Here is a 14281-nt window from a genome sequence, read left to right as displayed (position 1 = left end):
TTAAATGAACTATGAAATATAATTTCATAAATGATAAATGTTTAAACCAAATGCTTACCAATTTGTGGGCCTCTAACCCAAAATCGAGCATTTAATGTTTTACAGATATAGGCCTTTCACCCAATACTTAAAACATTCATGGAACTCAAACTTGATTCCATATCTGCATATGAATGTTGTGTATCATTCAATGCAGAGGTTTAGTTTATCATCCTTTGCTATCCTTAGCATCTTTTCAATCGAAAGCCTTTCGATGTAAGATAAAAAGATCTTTGAATATGTTTCTAGAATGATCTAGTCTTTCGTTACTCTTTAGAATGATAATCATATCTAAAATAGAAAATCATCCAGGTAGCAGACCTGTGATCAACCTGAGTTCATTGAAGAACTCCCACTAAAAACAATTCCCTTTCATTGCTTCTTAGGCAACAATGAATTCATTTCAATTATGTAGAATTTCAAATGATGCTATCCTTTTGGAATACTCCAACCAGTTCACAGAGATACATCTTTCAACTGAGAACTTGGAAACTAATCATTGATTCAGTTTCCCATGCATCACATATGGTTTAGAACCTATGTAACCACCTTTTAATCACGACGCCCAATTGCCCGTGTATGTTTGTGGTTTGCCTAACAACAAGATTCAACTTTTTCTTAGGCAAATGCATGTAGCATCAAAACTTTAGTTATCTTCACTTCCACTTATCAAGTGATCATCCTACATCTCCAAATGTATTGGATGTTCTTGATACTGTTCCAATGATCTTTGATCCAGATCAATAGAGATTGGTATAAACTCGTCACGATCCAATGTTCACGAGTTATCTTGGCGATCTATATATCACATTATACATGATTGATTGTAATGCAAAAACCATTCGCATTTTAAAATCCATCCATGTGACTTTTAGCTTTATTCTGTTTCAAGAGATACTAAATCTTGCTAAAATCTTGGCATTGCCATGTGATATAAGGCGAAGGCACCTCTTCAAGGTCCTTCATGCTTAACTTTAGTGATAATAGCCTAGCTATATACTTAGTCAAAGCATTCATAACTTAGACTTACTCATATGGGTTGAGAGTCTCTTTTGAGTCTCTCCATTGTGTTTGATTTAGTAATTATTCTTACAGAATCCAAACAATGCTTTAGATCCTATCCAATAGATCTTTAACCCAGTATGTTCTAAATTTCTCCATGGTTCTAATTTTGACAAATACTTTCAAATCTAACCATTTAGAATTTGAATGTCATTTTCAATAGAGAGATATGTATCTCATATATAGAACCAATAAAATTGACTTGGCTCCCACTAAACTCCTCATCTATAAGATTATCCATATTTTCATAAAGCTATGATTGATCAATAGCCGTTTAGACAAATATGGTCCAATTCCCACTTGCATGCTTTAATCTACGAATAGATTTCTTAAGCTTGCTCTTTTATCTAGCATCCAAAACTTTTACATTGTGTGATGTACACAATTCCTTTCTACAAGTCCAATTGAGTAAGGTGTTTCGTTTTCCAATTGCCATATTGCCATATGCAATGATTGCTAGATTTATCCAAAATAGTTCAAGCATTCGACTTGGTGAAAAAGATTTCAACATTATCAACGCCGTGAAGTTGTTTACAATCTTTAACCACCAATCTAGCTTCTCTTTTGTATGTGTATACAATATCATCTCTGTATGTTTTGAAAACATGTTTGCAACCAATGGGAGTAAACCCTTTATGCAAATCAACGTTGTATGTTTAGAAAACATGTTTGCAACCAATGGGAGTGAACCCTTTATGCAAATCAACCAAATCATAGATTTGATTCTTCAAGATGAAGGTACTTTGGATGAAATGGCCTCAAACCATTTTGTATGGCCTCGAACCATACTTGGGAATTTTAATTCGTCGTAGCTAACCTGTAAGTTGTATGTTTTTGAAGCACTTTCCAAAGTCTTCATAGTTTTCATTCCTCAAGATATCTATGTATCTATCTTGGTTGAATTCTATTCCTTATACGATTTACCTAGGTATTGAACATCAAACGGTAGTGTCTATAAAGACATTACTCAAGTCCTTTGAGTATTAGGATTCTCTTGAAGCACTTCTAAAGTCTTCCTGAAGCTCTTCCAAAGGCTTCTAAGTTCGGAGCTTTTCCAAAGACTCCTAAGTATCCTATATTTGTTTGTTGCTTGACTCGAAGTCCATTCGAGGTCAATTTTCTCCCACTTGCCTTTTTGGAAATATGATGGTTTCCTAAAAGACATTATCTTAAGCAACAACCATATGTTCTCAGATTTGTGGTAGAATCAATACCTTTTGTTTCTATGAGTCGCTCATAAAGAAACATATATCTATCCTTGAGTTTATTTGATGAAACACTAACTCCCACTGGGTTCGACAACCCTAGATATATATGTACTGAAAAGATGTACTGAACCGAAGTTCAATCCTTATGACATCTTATCCTTAGCTTTGACAACTTTGTTTAGTGTGAAAGTCACTTGAGAGTATCATTTAGAAACTATATAGGAAAATAGTCGTGATTATCGTTAATCGAAATAGATTCCGATTTCTCCATTTGGACATACCATATTCTTATGGAGCTTCGATTGTTATAATGCCATATAAACAATCTAGATAATTTCTCTTGGCTCATGCAAACATCACCTTGACCCAGCCTAGATGTTCCAAAATTCTTGCCAAGTTGATTTTATACCCTTTTGTGAATTACACTGAAGCATTTCACACATTTCACTTTGAGTAAATATAGCCATATTTTCTCAAATTCTTGTGAAATAGGTAGGTCATAAAATCCATCTTTGGCCCATGAACTTCATTGTCTAGATACTTCTAACAGTAGTCCATTTCTATGTCATGTTCAACAAGCAAGACCCACGTGTCTTTAATTAACCAACTTTCAGAAATCCATGCCATGGAATCATATAATGTTGACTTGTTGATATGGTCGTATGACATTGCCAAAGATATGTAGAACACAAATCAAAATGTTTGATTTGAACCTTCTGAAGTTTGAGTGTGAAGAGATTCGTTTGTTTATTAATCAATCATATGACTCAACCCTTAAGTGACCATTTCATTCAAATAAACACTCAACTAATGTTTTTGTTTATTTTGAATGTGAGTCTTTCCATTGTCCAAACAGAAATTGATTATGATGATTAATGGAACATAATACCATTAAGTTCCAGCCTTTAGAAGGACTTTAAAACAAACATGATGACCCTACAATCAATGTAGCACAACTTGTAGGTCAATAACCAGACTTAGCTCCCGGAATTTGAGTTCTTAACAAGAGTTTAGAACCTCAAGCGGTAATCTAATACCATAGGAGTTTATTTGCTAAGTCATTTCTCTTTAACATAAACTTCAAGGTAGAAATTAAATATTGAATTCATTTCTTTTGTTCCCCTTTCCTATCCTTTCTAGCATGTTTTCTTATAGTCCTAAAGATTTAACTCTTTGCTTGATCTTCTTACTTTGTTATGTGTACAAAGTCCCTTTCTTTTATTCACTTTGAACGACCGCATCCAATGAGTCTAGTTCATTATCGAATCAAAAGAAAATTGGTTGTTAACCATTGGTTATATATGAGTCTTTAACTCAATACTTCATTATTTCAAAAGTACCCAGTATTCTGAATATATGAGGTCCAATTGGTCTACCATTCAAATTTTAGTTTGAAAACAACCATGAAGATCACTATAAGAAAATAGCATTCAAGATACGCTCTCACTCTCCTTTTCTTTGAGAATTGCTCTCAAAAATAGTTACCAATCGATTGAGGAAATATCGCAATTCTATTGTCCGAATGCAATAAAGTTGAAGATTTACGATTCTACAAAATGAACTAGCAAAGAAAAACACTTATCATACTTTAATAACTTGAAATAAAAGCATTCACGCAATCATCAAAGATATTAAACATTTCATTCATGCAAAAATAAAACATGGTCCAAAATGAATGAAACGATTCCAAGACCCCAAAAGTCCTAAATCCTTAAGCAGCTTTAGCATGTCTTAAGTAGTTTAAGATTTTAGGTAAGCAAAACCTATTGCTAGTAATCTCCAAATTACTCTTGGTTAATAAATTAATACCATAATTTATCCCATTGCCACAACTTAATGCCATTGTTGTTTGAGTTGTAACCACAATCAACGTGCTCCTTTAGGACGCCTTACCACCTAAGTCAACTAAAATAGCACCTCGCTTTAGCGTAAACCTACTATCTTAGATCCCTATATTTTTGTAAGTGTTGATTTGGAAGGCAATTTTTAAAACTCAATATTACTTGGACCTAGTTGTTTCTATGTTGGTTCGATTATTAAGTGAACTTAAAACTAATCGATTCATAGGAAACAACCTGTTCATGCAAAGCATACATACATTCATCCACTGCCCCATGAAATTATACCCCCTTCCCCAATTAACCGAATTATTAAACCAAAATAAATTAAAATTCAATTAGGGTTGTAAATTTTACGAATTGGGGAAAGGCAAAATTAGGGTTTATACTTATCGGAAAAATCTGAAATTTTTACCATAGATCAAGCATGTACCCAGAAACATTGTGTCAAAATTGCAAGCAATTCCGAGTAGTTTAGATTGACCTTTTAATTGAATTACTGTCCGACACTTTTAATTTTTAACGAAAAATTAACAAAAACGCCCAAAAAACGATGCTTCGAGGCCTGTTTTCGCAATTCTATTCTCATTAGGTTATCTTAGAAAATCATTTTCCATCAGATTAGGGTTTTAAAAATCGAAAAAGCGAATATTTTTGATTTCGGAACTGCCAATTTCGCAATTAATCCCATCATTCGAAAAAATTCCGAAAAATCAACAAAAATTCCAAAAATTTCGACAATGCAAAAAAAATTAAAAATCATGCTAATTCATGCTTTGAATACATAAGGCTCATGATACCACTGTAGGGGAATACATTTAAACATAATAACATGTGCGGAACAATCCCCAAACCCAGGAAACATGTATAAAGCACAGATTAAGCAAACTTACATTCGAAGCGTGTTTTCCACAATAATCCGTCAACGAACACGAAAAAAGAACTCCACTTGTCGTTCCTCTACTTGGTTCACCGACACGATCAGATCCGTCTTGATTATCGTAGCTTAGACAATCGATCAAGAGTTTGTGCTTTTGGGAAGAACAATTCTAATGGAGGCACAAAGAGTTTTGGGTTTCTCTTGCCTTAGGTTAGAATCTGATTTTGCATTACGTTATTGGAAAACGTGAGTTGGAATAATATTATAACCCTTAGGTTATAATATCAACCGGCCAAGGCACATAGGCCATGCGCCAGCCAGCCACGTCCGTGCAAGCCCACACGCGCACAACCACACAGGCGCTGGGCCTTGGGCCGCGCTGTGTGCGCCGCAACTGCTGTTCCTCGCATGCGCGCGCGCGCCCAGCCAAGGCTTGGGCCTTGCGCGCTGGCTCGCTGCTACGCCTAGTGGGCCTTGCGCGCTTGCGCGCCTTGGCTCGTTGGGCTGGCAGCGTTGCCCGTTTCGTATCCGCGATTAATATATTTCCGATATATTATTTATCGTTTTGTATACGACGAATCACCGTCGTACGATACGATTTATTCGTTTCGCCTAGCTTACGAATATTCGCGATACGATATACGATTCCGATGCAAGGTCGTATCGTATAATACGTTTTCCAACTAATTCCCGAAAAGCTATTAAATGAATTTCCGATTCATTTAATCCGGTGATCTGTTACGTGTCATTGGTGTGACCTTGTAGGTTCAGTCAAGAGTAAGTTGTGAGTTCAATATCCATTAGATCTCACTGATCGGAAGCATTGCTCCAGCTAGCTGTTCCGATCACTTGATCTCACTGAATTAATTGTTCGCAATTAATCTGAACCTTGGTATTAGACTTAATGCACCTTGGATGAAGGACATATTTCCTTCATGCAGTACGTTGGCTGCAGGGAGGAGAGGCAGTGTTGGTTTTTTTGTTAGTTCCTAAGGTTAAAGGATGCGTTTGTTTGGAGTTAAAAGTTTAGATTTTAAATATTTTTTTTTTAATTTTTTTTTTCTTAAAGGTTGCACTTGTTTAATAAGGGCAACCTTTGATGAGCAACCTATGAGTATTTTTCCTCTAGTGAATGGTTGCAAGTGTTTGGCTGATTTTTGCTTCAAAATCTTACCTTTGAATACTTCAATGTTGTGTATAAATTTGTGACCCTAGGCACCTATTTATAGAGTTATGAAAAAGGACTTATAATCCTATTAGGAAACTAATTTAGTTTAATTAGAATCCTGCTAGGACTCTATTAAATAAACTTTATCTATTAGGATTAGGATTTAATCATATGACGAATCCCGACAGCTTTAGGATTCGTGTAACACGCACACGAGCAGCGCACAAGCATCGCACGCCCGCGCGCAAGCCTTGCGGCCCACGCCGAGCGCACAACGCAGAGGCCCACTGCTCGCAGCCTGCCTGATCCGTGCGCGCGCCCAAGCCTTGGCTGGGCCTGACCTTGCGCTGGGCCTGGTCGAGGCTTGGCGTGTGGTTTGTTGCGCTTGGCTTGCTGGGCGACGGCCTGGCTTCGTGCTGGGCCTTCGTCTAGCAAGCCTCGTCCGATGCTAATTCGTACGATACGCTTCTGATTAAATTCCCGATTCCGGAATTTATTTCCGATACGAACAATATTTAATATTTCCGATTCCGGAATTAATTTCCGTTTCGAACAAATATTTAATATTTCCGTTTCCGGAATTATTTTCCGATTCCGATAATATTTCCGATTCTGACAATATTTCCGTTTCCGGGAATATTTCCGAGTCCGGCAATATTTCCATTTCCGATAATATTTTCCGATACGTACAATGTTTCCGTTTCCGGCAACATCTACGACTTGGATAATATTTATATTTCCGATACGATCCATATTTCCGTTTCCGGCAATATCATCGTTTCCGGAGTATTCATTTCTTGCGTTTGACGATCTCAGCTCCCACTGAAACCAAGATCCGTCGATTCCAAATATCCATAGATGGAGTATTTAATGCCATTAAATACTTGATCTGTTTACGTACTATTTGTGTGAACCTACGGGTTCAGTCAAGAGTAAGCTGTGGATTAATATCATTAATTCCACTTGAACTGAAGCGACCTCTAGCTAGGCATTCAGCTCACTTGATCTCACTGAATTATTAACTTGTTAATTAATATTGAACCGCATTTATTAGACTTAACATTAAATGCATACTTGGACCAAGGGCATTATTTCCTTCAGTCTCCCACTTGTCCTTAGGGACAAGTGTGCATTTCCTAATTCCTTTGTCGCTCGATGCTTGCTCTTGAACATAAGGTAAGAGTTGTCATCCTTATTATGTCCAGAGGTGTTTCTCGGTTTCAGAGTTCAACTGATCAAATAAACAGAGAATCATAGCCTATGATTCATCTGAGCACGGCCATGCATTTTACAGTTTCTAGCTCTCCGAGTGGCCTTGTACAACTTTCAGCATCTCATCCCGATTTATGGGAGGACAATCCCAATCTTGCGATCTTGAGATTAGACTTCATTTGATATGTGATTACCTGAGCGTTGCCTTTATAGCCTCCTTTTACGGTGCGACGGTTGGTCAACGTCAAAGTAAGCAGTTCTCAAACAAGTAATCTCAAATCACTCAGGTATTGAGGATTAGTGTCTAATAATTTTAATGAAATTTACTTATGACAGATTTTCATCTCTTACAGTAAAGTTTCATAGGTCTGTCCGATACTAGTCTTCCCAAAGTAAGTATCTATGCAAATGATTATGACATTGCCATGTCCACATAGTTCAAGAAACAAAACTACTAGTCATCTTGCATTCTAGTCGTCTGACGTTTTCTATGCGTCCATCTTTATAGAAAACTCCGACCAGGGACCATTTTCAAATTTTTGACATTCAAGTTCACTTGATAGACATTTCTTAGTCACAGGACTGGTCCTGTCAGTCTATCTTGAATATATCGTCAAATTAAAGGGACTCATCATTTAATAAACCACAAATTAAATGGAAAAATGAATTCTATTCATTTATTGCGAATGATTAACCAATAATGTTTTACAAAGAATTAAACTCTAAAACTTTAAAACATTAAACAAGGATATCAAAGCCATTCTCCAACATGCTTGATTCCCATAGCTGCAGTGTGCGAGTTGTGCTTCGCCTGCGGCAGAGGTTTAGTCAATGGATCTGAGATGTTGTCATCAGTTCCAATCTTGCTTATCTCGACTTCTTATTTTTCAACGAACTCTCGTAGAAGGTGAAATCTACGAAGTACATTCTTGACTCTTTGGTGGTGTCTAGGCTCCTTCGCCTGTGCAATAGCTCCATTATTATCACAATATAGGGCTATTGGTCCTTTAATGGAGGGGACTACACCAAGTTCACCTATGAACTTCCTTAGCCATATAGCTTCCTTTGCTGCTTCGTGTGCAGCAATGTACTCCGCTTCAGTTGTAGAATCCGCAATGGTGCTTTGCTTAGCACTTTTCCAGCTTACTGCACCTCCGTTGAGGCAGAAGACAAACCCAGAATGTGATCTGAAACCATCTTTTTCGGTTTGGAAACTTGCGTCCGTATAGACTTTAACAATTAATTCACCATCTCCACCATAGACCAGGAAGTCATCTTTGTGCCTTTTCAGGAACTTCAGAATATTCTTGGCAGCAGTCCAATGTGCCTCTCCTGGGTCTGACTGGTATCTGCTCGTAGCACTGAGTGCGTACGCAACATCCGGGTGTGTACATATCATAGCATACATTATTGAACCAATCAATGATGCATATGGAATCCCACTCATTCGTCTACGCTCATCAAGTGTTTTTGGGCACTGAGTCTTGCTTAGAGTCATTCCATGAGACATGGGTAGGTAGCCTCGCTTGGAGTCTTCCATCTTGAACCTTTCAAGCACCTTATTGATATAAGTGCTTTGACTGAGTCCAATCATCTTTTTAGATATATCTCTGTAAATCTTGATGCCCAGTATGTACTGTGCTTCTCCTGGATCCTTCATCGAAAAACATTTCCCAAGCCAAATCTTGACAGAGTTTAACATAGGAATGTCATTTCCGATAAGTAATATGTCGTCAACATATAATACTAGAAAAGAAATTTTGCTCCCACTGACCTTCTTGTATACACAAGATTCGTCTGCATTCTTGATGAAACCAAAGTCACTGACTGCTTCATCAAAACGTATATTCCAGCTCCTTGATGCCTGCTTCAATCCGTAGATTGATTTCTTAAGCTTGCATAGCTTTTTAGCATTCTTTGGATCCTCAAAACCCTCAGGCTGTGTCATAAACACAGTTTCTGTTAAAACGCCGTTTAAGAAAGCGGTTTTGACATCCATCTGCCATATTTCGTAATCGTAATATGCAGCGATTGCTAACATTATCCGAATAGACTTTAGCATTGCAACTGGTGAAAAGGTTTCATCGCAATCCACTCCGTGGACTTGCCTGTAACCTTTTACAACCAATCTAGCTTTGAAAACTTCAAGTTTTCCATCCTTGTCCTTTTTCAGTTTGAAAACCCATTTGCTTCCTATGGCTTGGTAGCCATCTGGCAAATCGACCAAATCCCATACTTGGTTTTCAGACATGGAGTCTAATTCATATTTCATGGCTTCATGCCATTGCTTGGAGCTAGGGCTCGTCATAGCTTGTTTGTAAGTCGCAGGTTCATCACTTTCAAGTAATAGAACGTTATAGCTCTCGTTCGTCAAAATACCTAAGTACCTTTCCGGTTGAGATCTATATCTCTGCGATCTACGCGGGGTTACATTTCTAAATGGTCCATGATTTTCACCAGATACTTCTAAAGATCTCTGAGTTTCATCCTGAATGTCATCTTGAGCATTCTCTAGAGTTTGTTGTTTGACTCGAATTTCTTCGAGGTCTACTTTTCTCCCACTTGTCATTTTGGAAATGTGATCTTTTTCCAAAAAGATACCATCTCGAGCAACAAACACCTTGTTCTCAGATGTATTGTAGAAGTAATACCCCTTTGTTTCCTTTGGATAGCCCACAAGGATACATTTGTCAGATTTTGGATGAAGTTTGTCTGAAATTAATCGTTTGACGTATACTTCACATCCCCAAATCTTAAGAAAAGACACATTTGGAGGCTTTCCAAACCATAACTCATATGGAGTCTTTTCAACAGCTTTAGACGGATCTCTATTTATAGTGAGTGCAGCTGTATTTAGCGCATGTCCCCAAAATTCTATTGGAAGTTCGGCCTGACCTATCATTGATCTAACCATGTCTAGCAAGGTTCTGTTCCTCCGTTCCGACACACCGTTCCATTGTGGTGTTCCAGGAGGAGTCAATTCTGATAGAATTCCACATTATTTCAGATGGTCATCAAATTCATAGCTCAGATATTCACCGCCTCTATCAGACCGCAGTGCCTTAATCTTCTTGCCTAATTGATTCTCTACTTCACTCTGAATTCCTTGAATTTGTCAAAGGATTCAGACTTATGGTTCATTAGGTAGACATAACCATATCTACTGAAGTCATCAGTGAAAGTGATAAAGTAGCTGAAACCACCTCTAGCATTTGTACTCATTGGTCCACATACATCTGTATGGATTAAACCCAATAGTTCAGTTGCTCTTTCTCCAACTTTAGAGAAAGGTTGCTTTGTCATTTTTCCAAGTAAACATGATTCACACTTACCATAATCCTCTAAGTCAAATGGGTCTAGAATTCCTTCCTTTTGAAGTCTTTCTATGCATTTCAAGTTAATATGGCCTAATCGACAATGCCACAGATAGGTGAGATCTGAATCATCCTTTTTGGCCTTTTTGGTATTTATGTTATAAACTTGTTTGTCGTGATCTAATAAATAAAGTCCATTGACTAATCTAACAGATCCATAAAACATCTCTTTAAAATAAAACGAACAACTATTGTCTTTTATTAAAAAGGAAAATCCCTTAGCATCTAAGCAAGAAACAGAAATGATGTTTTTAGTAAGACTTGGAACATGGAAACAGTCTTCCAGTTCCAAAACTAGCCCAGAGGGCTGTTAGGTTATGATACATATGACAATTCATAAATCATGCGGAAACAACCATTTAGCCAGGAATACATATTATTTACACATAATCATATAGCATAATTTAGATGCATACTCTTTGTTGCGTGCCTTCCCTAGCTGCGCCCGAACCGAACAAGAACAAGTCTTTAGGACTCCAAGTGTCGTCCCTCCGTAGATAGTCCACAGCACGTCCGGATCCGCCTTAAGATTGACCAACTAGAATCGCCCTTAAGGTACTAGAATTTTCGGCACTCTTAGGTAAGAAATATGGCTGAATTTTTCTCTCAAAACTCACTTTGAATACTTGAATTAATCTCTGAAAATATGTGACCCTAGGCACGTATTTATAGAGTTATGGAAAGGGAATTGGAATCCTAGTAGGATACGAATTAATTAAACTTAGAATCCTATAAGAACTCTAATTAATTAATTTATCCTTTTAGGAATAGGAATTTAATCATATACTAATTCTAATAGTTTTAGGAATCGTGCATGAACACAAACTCACACACACACACGGCAGCCACGAGGGCCGCCCATGCGTGCGTGCGAGCAGTAGCCCACGCAGCGAGGCCCATGGCCTTAGGCGCGCGCTGGGCCTGCCTTGCGGTGGGCCTGGGCGCTGCCTTTGGCTGGGCGCGCGTTTGGCTTGCTGGGCGATGGCCCGACTTCGTGCTGGGCCTTCGTCCGGCAGGCCTCGTCCGATGCTAATTCGTATGATACGCTTCCGATTAAATTCCCGGTTCCGGAATTCATTTCCGATACGAACAATATTTAATATTTCCGATTCCGGAATCAATTTCCGTTTCGAACAAATATTTAATATTTCCGTTTCCGGAATTATTTTCCGATTCCGATAATATTTCCGATTCTGACAATATTTCCGTTTCCGGCAATATTTCCGATTCTGGTAATATTTCCATTTCCGATAATATTTTCCGATACGTACCATGTTTCCGTTTCCGGCAACATCTACGACTTGGATAATATTTATATTTCCGATATGATCCATATTTCCGTTTCCGGCAATATCATCGTTTCCGGAGTATTCATTTCTTGCCTGTGACGATCTCAGCTCCCACTGAAACCAAGATCCGTCGATTCCGAATATCCATAGATGGAGTATCTAATGCCATTAAATACTTGATCTGTTTACGTACTATTTGTGTGACCCTACGGGTTCAGTCAAGAGTAAGCTGTGGATTAATATCATTAATTCCACTTGAACTGAAGCGGCCTCTAGCTAGGCATTCAGCTCACCTGATCTCACTGAATTATTAACTTGTTAATTAATACTGAACCGCATTTATTAGACTTAACATAAAATGCATACTTGGACCAAGGGCATTATTTCCTTCAGTCTCCCACTTGTCCTTAGGGACAAGTGTGCATTTCCTAATTCCTTTGTCGCTCGATGCTTGCTCTTGAACATAAGGTAAGAGTCGTCATCCTTATTATGTCCAGAGGTGTTCCTCGGTTTCAGAGTTCAACTGATCAAATAAACAGATAATCATAGCCTATGATTCATCCGAGCACGGCCATGCATTTCACAGTTTCTAGCTCTCCGAGTGGCCTTGTATAACTTTTAAGCATCTCATCCCGATTTTTGGGAGGACAATCCCAATCTTGCGATCTTGAGATTAGACTTCGTTTGATAGGTGATTACCTGAGCGTTGCCTTTATAGCCTCCTTTTACGGTGCGACGGTTGGTCAACGTCAAAGCAACCAGTTCTCAAACAAGTAATCTCAAATTACTCAGGTATTGAGGATTTAGTGTCTAATAATTTAATGAAATTTACTTATGACAGACTTTCATCTCTTACAGTAAAGTTTCATAGGTCTTGTCCGATACTAGTCTTCCCAAAGTAAGTATCTATGCAAATGATTATGACATTGCCATGTCCACATAGTTCAAGAAACAGAACTACTAGTCATCTTGCATTCTAATCGTCTAACGTTTTCTATGCGTCCAATTTTATAGAAAACTCCGACTAGGGACCATTTTCAACCTTTGACATTCAAGTTCACTTGATAGACATTTCTTAGTCACAGGACTGGTCCTGACAGTCTATCTTGAATATATCGTCAAATTTGAAGGGACTCATCATTTAATACTAAACCAAGATTAAATGAAATATGAAAATACATTTCATATATGATAAATGTTCAACCCCAATGTTTTACAACCATGGGCCTCAAACCCATCTTCTAAAACAATTTATGGAATTTAAAGCTATGCTTGATTTCCAGTGCTACAACGTGAGTGTTGCTTCTCACTTGTTGCATAGGTTTAGTTATCATGCTTTGCCAATCTTAATATCCTTTTCATCGAATGTTCTTCGAGATATGATGATAAGATCTTTTCGAGTTTGTTTATTATGTGATCTAGTCTTTCTTACTTCGATGGTGGTTTTACTCATTTTGCAATGAAGAACCATCAAGTTAGCAGACGTTTTTCTTGCTTCAAGAGTGGTTCTACGCATTTTTCAATGAAGAACCATCAAGCCAGCAGATAGGTGATCTACCCAAGTTCAGTGAAGAACTTTAAACAACCCTGTTTTATTGCTTCTTAGGCAATAATTACTTTTACTTCAACTGTTTAGGTTGCTAGTGATGCTTTGTTTGGATTTGCTTATCCAAGCAGTTCACAGATATGTGGAAGACTTTCCAGCTGTATCTTAGAACATAGAAATTAATATTTTAATTTCCCACGCAACAACGCATGGTCTCCAATCCATGTTGCCATTTCGAAACACGATGCTCTTTAGCTCGTCCTTGTCAATGGTTAACTCCAAAGGGTCTTGCTTGATCCTTTGCCAGTGTTTATGCGTGTAGCATCAATATTTAGCATATCTTTATTTCCTTGAATCAAGAACTATTCCTATGTACCTTTTCAAGTACCATAAGTGTTCTTGATCTCAATCCAGTTGATCTTCACTTAGATCAATAGAGATTGGTATATGTTCGTCATGCCTAAAGTCATACAATACGTTTTTGGCGATCCTCATATTATATCATACATGATAAATTCTTTTGCAGAATAATTCCCAATTGAATTCTATTCATGTAACTTTAGCTCATCTAGTTTCAGTAGATACTAAATCCAGCTAAATTCTTTGACATATAATATAGGTTTAAGAATCTTACTTAGATTCTTTGATGTTTAACTTAGTAAATG

The sequence above is a fragment of the Spinacia oleracea genome, chromosome 1 (genome assembly GCF_020520425.1).
Source record: "Spinacia oleracea cultivar Varoflay chromosome 1, BTI_SOV_V1, whole genome shotgun sequence".
Lineage (NCBI taxonomy): Eukaryota > Viridiplantae > Streptophyta > Magnoliopsida > Caryophyllales > Amaranthaceae > Spinacia > Spinacia oleracea.
This window is presented reverse-complemented; position numbering follows the sequence as displayed.